The sequence below is a fragment of the Ranitomeya imitator genome, chromosome 6 (genome assembly GCF_032444005.1).
Source record: "Ranitomeya imitator isolate aRanImi1 chromosome 6, aRanImi1.pri, whole genome shotgun sequence".
Taxonomy (NCBI): Eukaryota; Metazoa; Chordata; class Amphibia; order Anura; family Dendrobatidae; genus Ranitomeya; species Ranitomeya imitator.
The window spans coordinates 119,676,963-119,688,544 of record NC_091287.1 but is presented as its reverse complement, the minus strand read 5'-3'; positions in this window follow the sequence as shown (position 1 = coordinate 119,688,544).

Below are 11,582 nucleotides of genomic sequence, written 5' to 3'. Positions count from 1 at the left end.
CAGGAGTGATTGTTTTTGTGGTGAAACACTGAATTGCAGAGCTCACAAAAGTAATCAGCACCGATAAAACCCTTCATATTTTTGATACCGTAGTAGTGATTATCATGGAACAATATGAATACGGTTTTACCATTAGCTATATTGTCGCTCTGAAAGTAACGCCAATCACCCTGACTATAGTACAGTACTTTAATGGTGACCCCCAAATACATTAGACGACTGTATTGCAGGCCACACTGTTGACGCGTCATTCTCGGAGAGTTGTAGCGGCTGTAGAGGTGCTGGAGGTGTTTTTCTCATGACTGCATTTAGCTGCAGGAAAGATTATACAGTACATGTGTCAGATATGTGCGAGACCGCCGCGTGTCTCTGCATTTATCTGCAGGAAAGATTATACATGTGTCAGATATGTGCGAGACCACCGCGTGTCTCTGCGCTTAGCTGCTGGAAAGATTATACATGTGTCAGATATGTGTCAGATATGTGTGGAACCAGGAGCTCATTGGAGAAGCACGTGTATCATTGATTGTACAGAGACTGTGCATGTATATCAAAATATACACTTATGGGCTAGCGATGTGGGGTGGATGATTGCCGTGGCGGATTCTGGAGCTTCTGTGAGGCTCTTCATTAGCTGCGGTATATTCTCTTTTGTGTATACAATTCTCCTAGGCTTCACTTTACAAGCTATAAAGATATAGGACTTAGTAGAGGCGATTGGAGATTTTCTCAGAGCGGCTGTGCAAAAACACGTTTTCATACGATTGCTACCTTTTCCTTTCCTGCTCGCAGGCCCTCGCGGTTTTTTAGGGGCTCTAGAAACAGGGCTGTTTCTCGGTGTGGTGGTCTGGTACAACAGGTCTTCAGCGGGCATCTGATTGTGTTCCAAGGTAATTGGTTCTAGAAACAGGTCGACATCTGTAAAGAATTAATATATATTTACACATCTAAATACTTAAAAGATATATACACACACAGACACACAACGCACCTATGATGTCTTGCGGCAAATCCCATACCGATGCGTCAGCTTCATTAGTGTTAGTATACTCAGCTCCAGGTGTATCACACTCCAGAGCAGACACGCTGAAGGAGCTTAAAACATCATCGGGGATGGTCCTCATAAATTCAAACAAGAATAAAGCAATATAAAAATTATATACAAAACAGCCATTACTTAGAAAGGCACACTAACAGTTGTATTTATATAAAGCTTGAAACATACCTAATAGCGAATCCTCAACTAGGTCGGAAAAAGCCGAAAAATTTTGGGATTCCATCTAATATAAATTATCTGTGTAAAAAATTTTTTTGTGCTATCTATATTAATTTTACACCGCAGACAAACACATTTTATATACTGTAACAAATAAATTTGCGACTGCTGCATAAATATGTTTATACTAAGCAAAACATATGTAATACGGATAAGTCTTTCTATATTAATTTTACACTGTAAATACGGGTTATACAGTTAAACTATATTATACAGCGCATCTAAATTTGCGCCTACGGCATAAATATGTCTATGTCATGCAAAACATATGTAATAAGTCTTTATACACGGTTAAATACCTCAAACGCTGAATACGCTAGTTATGATGTATTAACAGCTATTAACTATTGTATTACCCAAATTATGTCATAATAAATATACAGTTAAATTATTGAAACAAATAATGCCGCTAACCATCAATATAATACTAAATTATTAAAACAAATAACAACTTTAATTATGGTTTTAGAGATGCATAGTTAAATATAATTAAGCATTTGTGAATAATAAGACAAAATAGAATAATGCGACACTCTGTATATACTTACATTTAGAATAGCTCTGCAGTTAGTCTGGTCTGGCTTCTGGTGGCCGTGTACTGTACTACAGGGCTACAGGCAGTTGTATTTATTCTGACTGTCAGAAAGCAAGCCAACTGTTAACACCCAGAAGCACACCCAGTTACGCCCCACCACATGCCTTCTGTTAACACCCAGAACACACCCATACAATTATTGCTTGTATTAACTCAAGCATGATATAGTCGGATTAAAACCGGAAATTTTATACAGTTGAATTTCTGAAAGAAGCAGGCGGTTATTGCTTATCGACACACAATCATTTTATTCAATCATGACGTCTAATGCCTATCAGGAAATATTAGAGAGACAATATTTTACCCCTAAAGCACCCGGGTCATTCTGCGGAATTGACAAATTATTTAGAGAGACAAGAGCCGGCGGAATAAAGAAATCTGATGTGGCTGACTGGTTGAATAAACAAGACACCTACACGCTACACAAGCCTGCTAGAAAACGCTTTTTGACAAATAAAATTTACGTCTCGGACATTGATGCGCAGTGGCAGGTGGATCTCGTAAGTTTAATTGATTATTCAAGGGAAAATGACAATGTCAAATACATCCTGATGGTGATTGATACTCTATCGAGATACGCATGGTGCGTGGCCTTATCAAACAAGACCGGTGCGAGTGTAGCCAGATCGTTCGAATTAATATTTCAAAATGATAAGCGCATACCAAAGAAATTGCAGATGGATCGCGGCAAAGAATTTATAAATTCACCACTTAAGCAACTATGTAATATGCATAATATTCACCACTTTTTTACCAACAATGATGTAAAGGCCGCTATGGTAGAGCGCTTTAATCGCACATTAAAAACCCGTATGTGGCGCTATCTAACGCAGCATAATACCTTTAGGTATATTGATATATTACTGGATTTGGTGCATAGCTACAATCATACTTATCATCCTACCATAAGCTGTAGTCCCGCGGCTGTGACAGAGAAAAACGCTCTGCAAATCTGGCGAAATATTTACAGTTCTACTATTACTAATAAGCCTATTAAACCGACTTTAAAGATTGGGGATCATATCAGAATTTCCCGCTATAAAGGGCCCTTCTGTAAGGCCTATAAAAAAATCATACAGCGAAGAGATTTTTTTTAATTACCGCCGTCTCCAATAAATTTCATAAACCTCTTTATAAAATCAGTGATTTAGCCGGCGAGGCTGTAGAGGGGTCATTTTATAAGGAAGAGCTGCAAAAAATACCTATGGATGAGAATCGTGTCTAAAGAGTAGAAAAGATTTTGAGAAAAAAACGTGTCAGGGGTGTGAGTCACAGCTTTGTCAAATGGCTGGGCTACCCCGAAAAATTCAATAGTTGGATCCCGGCTTCGGCGTTGACAGATATATAACCATGGAAGCTGGTTCGCTTTTCGTCACATTACCCAGCAATTCCTCAATCAAAATCTACCCCGAAAACACCATATTGAGCTACAATACCAAGTTAGCGAGGGTCGTTCATCTTTCAGCCGCTTATGAAGTGGCGTTAACGGAAATACAGTACCCCCATACGTGGAACACGTTTGAGGTTTTTAAAGGGAACTTCTACGCGGCTAAACACGACGAGCCGTTAGAACATTATCACATAAAATCAGGATTTTACTCGAACATTCATAAGCTGGTTGGCGCGGTCAATGCCCGAATAAAAGCGCTGAATTTATCCATGCCTGCCTACAGAATACGGTATGATGAGCTACGCCGAGAGGTGATCCTGCCCGACCCAGCCCCTATACAGTTTGCTCTGGGTACTAAGCTAAAATTTATTTTCGGCCTACAGACCATCGATGACTCCCCCATTGCTTTAATGCCGTGGAATCGCCGCTTTTACCCCGATTCAAAGGCTGTTTTTTATTCGCTCTTTGTATACACTGATATAATTCAGCATCAGCTTGTAGGGGACAGTTACGTTCAACTGTTACGAACCGTAGAAGTTAGCGCCGATGATAATGATATTTTCATGGTGCGCTACTCGCGTCCCAATTACATACCGCTGTGCAAACAACACTTTGACTCCATAAACGTTACAGTCATGTCGGACCAGGGTACGCCGGTTAAATTCAGATACGGAAAGTGTATAGTGCGATTACATTTTAGACCTCGACAGTATTGACACGATAAAATGGTGTCTCAAAGGGGGGTTCCGCGGGAGCGAGTACATGTATGGCTCTGGCCTGGCCGGGATATTTAAAGGCCTATTTCGCCGCACCGTGCCGCTTTTCAGAAAAGGCCTAGAATTAGTAAAACCGCACGTGAAGACAGCGGTCCGGAACATCGTGACGGACGCCGTCACGACAGCCTCAACGGCCCTTATGAAGCGGATAAATACACCACCTCAGCAAGACGGATCTGGGATAATTTATGTCACTAAAAAAGCACAAAAAAGAAAGAGGCGCGCTTGCCCGCCTTTACCGCCGATGCTCATGAATAAAACTACAACCGAGAGACGCACCTGTCAGAAACGAGTAAGACGCTCTGTGGACGACATCTTCTAATCAGTTATCATGGCTTTCCTGCATAACGCTTCTGTAGAGTGCGCAAAATCTGAACTGGATATTTTTGACGTAACCCCGACACAAACAAGTATAGAGAAATCTCTATTTGTAGAAGTACAGCCGGTTGCGGCTCTGTCAGACAATGGACCGTTGGAATTTTACATATCTGGGAGCGGCGATTATTATTATGATCTGAACAACACGCTGCTGTACATAAGCTGTCGCATCGTGAAGCATGATAATACGGCTATAGCCGATGGTGCGCGTGTGGTGCTCATAAACTACCCTCTAGCCACTCTTTTTAACCAGGTCGATATTACTCTGGGAGACCGGCTTATCTCACAATCGGACAATCTCTACCGCTATACAGCGTACATAGAGACCCTTTTAAATTACAGCTCGCAGACGCTGTCATCACAATTTACAGCCGGTTTGTTCTATAAAGACACTGCGGGCCATCATAATGACAGGCGCTTGGATGGCGCAAATGCAGGGTTTATCAAAAGAGCCAATGCAACTTCTCACTCAAAGCCGGTCGACCTGTTGGGGCCCATTTTTGGGGATATATTTAACCAACCAAAGTTAATATTGAATGGCCTTGACCTTAAGGTTAAGTTATCAAGAAATAAGGATACTTTCTGCCTCATGTCCGCAGAAGCCAAGCCGCTGAAGATGCAAATCTCGCAGGCGGCTCTCTATGTGAAAAGAGTGCAGGTATCTCTGGCTGTCCGAATCGGTCACAGCCAGGCCCTCCTATCCGCAACAGCCAAGTACGCTATTGACCGAACATGCCTGAAAGTGTACAGCATCGCCGCAGGGACACGGATCACGAACCACGAGAACCTCTTCCTAGGCCAGATACCAAAAACTGTTATATTGGGGTTTGTAGATAATGAGGCGTTCAGCGGATCTTACACGAAAAACCCATTGGATTTCCACCACTACCACGTCAACCACGCGGCATTATATCTGGATGGCCAACAGATACCCGCGAGACCTTATAATCCTAATTTTAATGATGATTTAGCCATCAGAGAGTATAAGGCGCTTGCCCATATATCTGGCAAGCAAAAGGCTGATTGTGCCATGGCGATAGATCATGAAGAATTTATGGCTGGATTCACGCTATTTGCTTTTGATTTATCGCCTGATCAAGAGCCTGGAGGCCATTTCTCGCTCATTAAAACAGGTAACCTGCGTGCTGAAGTCCGCTTTGCGCTAGCGACACCCCACACGATAAATATGATTGTTTTTGCAGTCATATAGCAAATAGATTAATGTCTGCACTCAAAATTAATCTGTGCTAGAGCAAGGAAATGTGCGATACATGAAATGGGAATAGCATAATGGCTTGTGAAATATATGAAAAAACACATGAGATTCTTAGCACAAGATTTGGCCAAAAGTTGTGAGCCCATCCACCAATCGTCAAGGTAATCTCAGAACGGATGGGTACCTGAGCTGACTGCCTAGTGTGAACACTTACCTATGGCTAATAACGTGGTAAAGCCTGCTTATATAGGAAGCTCAGAACCAACTGTGTTAGGATGTAATTAAAATCACAGCATGGTGAAGGGCGGAGCGTTCAAGTCAGAAAAAATAGTACATAGTAAATATATATTTCTGACTTGAACGCTCCGCCCTTCACCATGCTGTGATTTTAATTACATCCTAACACAGTTGGTTCTGAGCTTCCTATATAAGCAGGCTTTACCACGTTATTAGCCATAGGTAAGTGTTCACACTAGGCAGTCAGCTCAGGTACCCATCCGTTCTGAGATTACCTTGACGATTGGTGGATGGGCTCACAACTTTTGGCCAAATCTTGTGCTAAGAATCTAATGTGTTTTTTCATATATTTCACAAGCCATTATGCTATTCCCATTTCATGTATCGCACATTTCCTTGCTCTAGCACAGATTAATTTTGAGTGCAGCCATTAATCTATTTGCTATATGACTTTTTTGGTTATGCACCAGTTCAGATTAGATTGCTGTTCAGTCAGTTTTTTACTATGTTTTTGCAGTCAACCACACCATTCTGGAAATTAATAATAGGCGAGAGATCTTGTACGATTTTAATTAAGTAACGATGGACAGTCTGCAGCTTACAGCGGTAGTGAGGGCCGATAATTATACAGAGAGCATATTCGCCGGTGTGTTTCCGTGTGATTTGCTTCCGGAAGAAAGAGTGACTCAGAGACCCGCGGCATATATCGTGAATACAGACCCGGCGAATCAAGCTGAACGCCACTGGGTATTAATCGTACTCTGTGATGATAAGACGGGCATATTTTTTGATAGTTATGGCTTTCGTGGGGAGAATATTATCTTTCAACACGATTTTGTGACATTCCTGAAAAAGAATTGTGACTCTTATTGTTATCAGAACGCGCAAATCCAGGATTTGTATAGTAGTGTATGTGGCCAATATTGCATATATGTATTATACCATTTAGCGCGCGGGTTACCCTTCAAGAAGCTTTTACAGTGTTTCACTTCTGACTTGCAGAATAATGATAGAATTGTATCAGATTTTATGTCATCAAAATGTTCAAGCTTAAACCGTTGTTCTGACCGGAGTTATCAGATTCAGCAAAGATGCACTTGTCAGCATCATGCTGTTAGCTAGATAGAATTGAGATTTAGCTAACATTGCAAAGTGTGACTGTGGTTAGCTGACCACATTACTGCGTCATTCTAACACTGGTCATTATCTGTACAGGTTGAGGCGTCTCTGTGCTTGTGGCTATTTTATCTGTTACCCACACCGAGCATGTAGCTGGATATCACACCTAACACAGCCCCTGGACACGCTGAAAAATTATGCTGTCGCTGCTTCATTCTAAATGTGCAGTGGTCAGCGCCCTGAGCAGCGCTTGTAACAGACAGCTGGATAGCATTTTTTATTATTAAGGCTCGTATTTTTTTATTACACTCACCCCTGCTGTATATTATTGTATATCATGCTGTAATCCACATACAATGTATTGTGTCTGATACATACTTTAATAAAGTCTTTTAAACTCATACAATGACTGTCATTTTTTTCATAATATTGAGAATTATACTATCACACACTATTAAGCATTGCATATAATGTAGGCGTGATGTTGAAAATGAGAAACTGTGTTATAAAACACATATAAATGAGAATACCAGTATCAACTAATGGTGCAGAAACACAGGCTCATCTGATCCTGGTGTGTTATAAAACACATAAAATGAGAATACCAGTATCAAATAACGGTGCAGAAACACAGGCTCATTTTTCCTGTCATCGGGTTATCAAATAAGAGTAAACTTAATACAACATATAATGACCAAGTAGTCGCATTTTGATAGTGACATTTAACATTTTGATAGAGACATACATAATATACCAGGATAAAATACATTGTGGTACACAACAACATGATAATAATAGCATGGCAATCAAACCTTGCAAGCTCACAAAACAACTACATATAATATGAAAATCTAATAAGATATAAAATAAACAGCATGGTGTGTTATAAAACACAATTCTGCACTATATGTGCTCATTGGTAATAAAATACATTGCTCTGATTACAGAATGCAATCTCACAACAACAACATATAAAAATCTAATATGAAAACAAATACTGGGATAATAATCGCTGGATCAAATTAACATTATCAAACTATATCAAAAGGGAAAGTCAGCCAGACACACAGGGACAGCTGGCTGACAGGGGCTGGGAGGGGTTACACATTTTGATACACTCTGATAGGGGCGGGCCCACCTGTCAAATTGAGTTTGACGAAACCACCCAATTATACACTACTGCTTTATATTATACAGACTGCCTAATGGGGGTGCATTATACTATACAGACTGCCTAATGAGGGTGCATTATACTATACAGACTGCCTAATGAGGGTGCATTATACTGTACAGGCTGCCTAGGGGTGCTTTATACTATACAGACTGCCTAATGGGGGTGCATTATACTATACAGACTGCCTAATGGGGGTGCATTATACTATACAGACTGCCTAATGAGAGTGCATTATACCATACAGACTGCCTAATGGGGTGCATTATACTATTCTGGCTGCTTAATGGGGGTGCATTATATTGTACTTGCTGCCTAATGGAGGGTGCATTATACTATACAGACTGCCTAATGAGGGTGCATTATACAGTACTGGCTGCCTAATGGGGGGTGCATTATACTATACAGACTGCCTAATGAGGGTGCATTATACAGTACTGACTGCCTAATGGGGGTGCATTATACTGTGCTGGGTGCTTATTGGAGAGCATTATACTATGCAGGCTGCCTAATGGGGGTGCATTATACTATGCAGGCTGCCTAATGGGGGTGCATTATACTATGCAGGCTGCCTAATTGGGGTGCATTTTACTGTACTGGCTGCCTATGGGAGTGCATTATACTATGCAGGCTGCATAATGGGGGTGCATTATACTATTCAGGCTGCTTAATGGGGGTGCATTATATTGTACTTGCTGCCTAATGGGGGTGCATTATATTATACAGACTGCCTAATGAGGGTGCATTATACAGTACTGGCTGCCTAATGGGGGTGCATTATACTATGCAAGCTGCCTAATTGGGGTGCATTATACTATTAAGGCTGCTTAATGGGGGTGCATTATGTTGTACTTGCTGCCTAATGGGGGGTGCATTATACTATACAGACTGCCTAATGAGGGTGAATTATACAGTACTGGCTGCCTAATGGGGGTGCATTATACTGTGCTGGCTGCTTATGGGAGAGCATTATACTATGCAGGCTGCCTAATTGGGGTGCATTATACTATGCAGCCTGCCTAATGGGGGTGCATTAAACTACTGGCTACCTATGGGAGGTGCATTATACTATGCTGGCTGCCTACGGGGGTGCATTATATTGTACTGGCTGCCTAATGAGGGTGCATTATTGTAACAACTCTGCTGGCATCACGGCATGGCCTCTCATCTCTCACACTATCTTACCCACTGCTCCAGGTCATGATGAGGTTTCTATTTCTTGCCAGCTCCATATTCTGTGCCTCTGCCCTCTGCATGCTTCCTGGCTGTGTGTATAGGGGGGGGGGGGGGCGGCGCCTGAACTCTCTGGTTCTTATAGGAATCAGGTGCACCTGTCTAATCTGTTCCTGACCAATTACCAAGAGGCCTCCAGTATTTAGTGCAGCTCCACCCAGTGGACTGGGCCTGTGCAGTGTGTTAGCTCAGTTTATGTTTAGCGTTTGAGTTTGCCAGGCCTTGCTCTGTGTTACTCCTTCTCTAGTGGTCTTTTGCTGTGTTCTTGCCTTGATCTTTTTGTCCGCCCTCCAGGAGGCAGTATATCCTGGTCCTTGTGTCTTTGTTCTTGTCCCTTGTCTTGTTTCATTACCTTGTCTTAACTTAGTCCTATCTCTGCCGTGCCTGCCAGCCCTGTGTTCTCTGCCATGCCTGCCAGCCCTGTGTTCTCTGCCATGTCTCTGCCAGTCCTGTGTCTCAGCCGTGCCAGCCTACTTGTCTGAGTGTCAGCCGCGCTCTTCTGCCAGTGATGCCTGCACCTGTCCTAGTGTTCCTGTTCTCCAAGTGGGATCAGCGGCCACAGCCAGACACAACCCTGGAGTAGCACCTGGCAGCTACCTGCTGCACAAGCCTGACCTCACCATCAGAGGCTCCAGTGAAAACCCAGGCAGCTGTCATAGTCACGCCCCTTCCAGGGTAGTCTGGTTTGTGGCACAGTGGGGCCACAACCCCCCCGAGCTCACGCCCACCAGTCAGGGCGTGAGCGTGACAATTATACTGTACTGGCTGCCTAATGGGGGTGCATTATACTATACTGTCTGCCTATGGGGGTGCATTATTCTGTACAGGCCTATGGGGAGTGCATTTTACTATACAGGCCTTTAGGGAATGCATTATACTATACAGGCCTATAGGGAGTGGATCATACTATATAGGCCTATGGGGATTGCATTATACTATACAGGCCTATGGGGAGTACATTATGCTAAATAGACCTATGGGGAATGCTTTATACTATACAGGCCTATGGGGAATGTATTATACTATATTGAGGACTATCTGGCACATTATACTTTATGGAGGCCATCTAGGGGACCATTATTGTTATGACCTGGTGGTTAGGAGCACCCGACACGACCTGATAGTTAAACTCACACAGGACAAGCTCTGGGATGTGGGAGCTCTGCTGGCCTATGGGGAGTGCATTAAACTATATAGGCCTATGGGGAATGCTTTATACTATAGAGGCCTATGGGGAGTGCATTATACTATACAGGCCTATAGGGAGTGGATTATACTATATAGGCCTATGGGGATTGCATTATACTGTACAGGCCTATGGGGAGTGCATTATGCTATACAGGCCTATGGGGAGTGCATTATGCTATACAGGCCTATGGGGAGTGCATTAAACTATATAGGCCTATGGGGAGTGCATTAAACTATATAGGCCTATGGGGAATGCTTTATACTTTACAGCTTATAGAAAACCCAAGAGAAAAAACACATGGAGTACACGTCCCATTTTTAGAAATATAAAAATATACGTTTTTATTTCACAATATTTAAAACCACAAAGTCATACTACATACAGAGCATACAATAAGAGAGACTCGGGATAGCACTGAAAAAGTCACAGCAACGGTAAACCCCAGAGAACCGCTAATACCATTTTACAATAAGAATGCCATTAAGTGCACATTATTAAGGTAAAGATGCCACCGCATCCGGAAATCTACAGGTAAATACCTCAATCACCCCAAGTGGGGAGCCGCTAATCAAAAAAACGGCCTATATCATACTTAAACCGGTTTAGTGGCTCTTACCCATATAGTTAATCTGCTATCTCCAGGAGTCACCGCCGCAGCCCCAACGCGCGTTTCGCGTCGGCTTCGTCAGGGGGCAGACAATTATTATTATTTATACTATACAGGCCTATGGGGAGAGTATTATACTATATAGGCCTATAGGGAGAGCATTATACTATACAGGCCTATAGGGAGTGGATTATACTATATAGGCCTATGGGGATTGCATTATACTATACAGGCCTATGGGGAGTACATTATGCTAAATAGACCTATGGGGAATGCTTTATACTATACAGGCCTATGGGGAATGTATTATACTATATTGAGGACTATCTGGCACATTATACTTTATGGAGGCCATCTAGGGGACCATTATTGTTATGACCTGGTGGTTAGGAGCA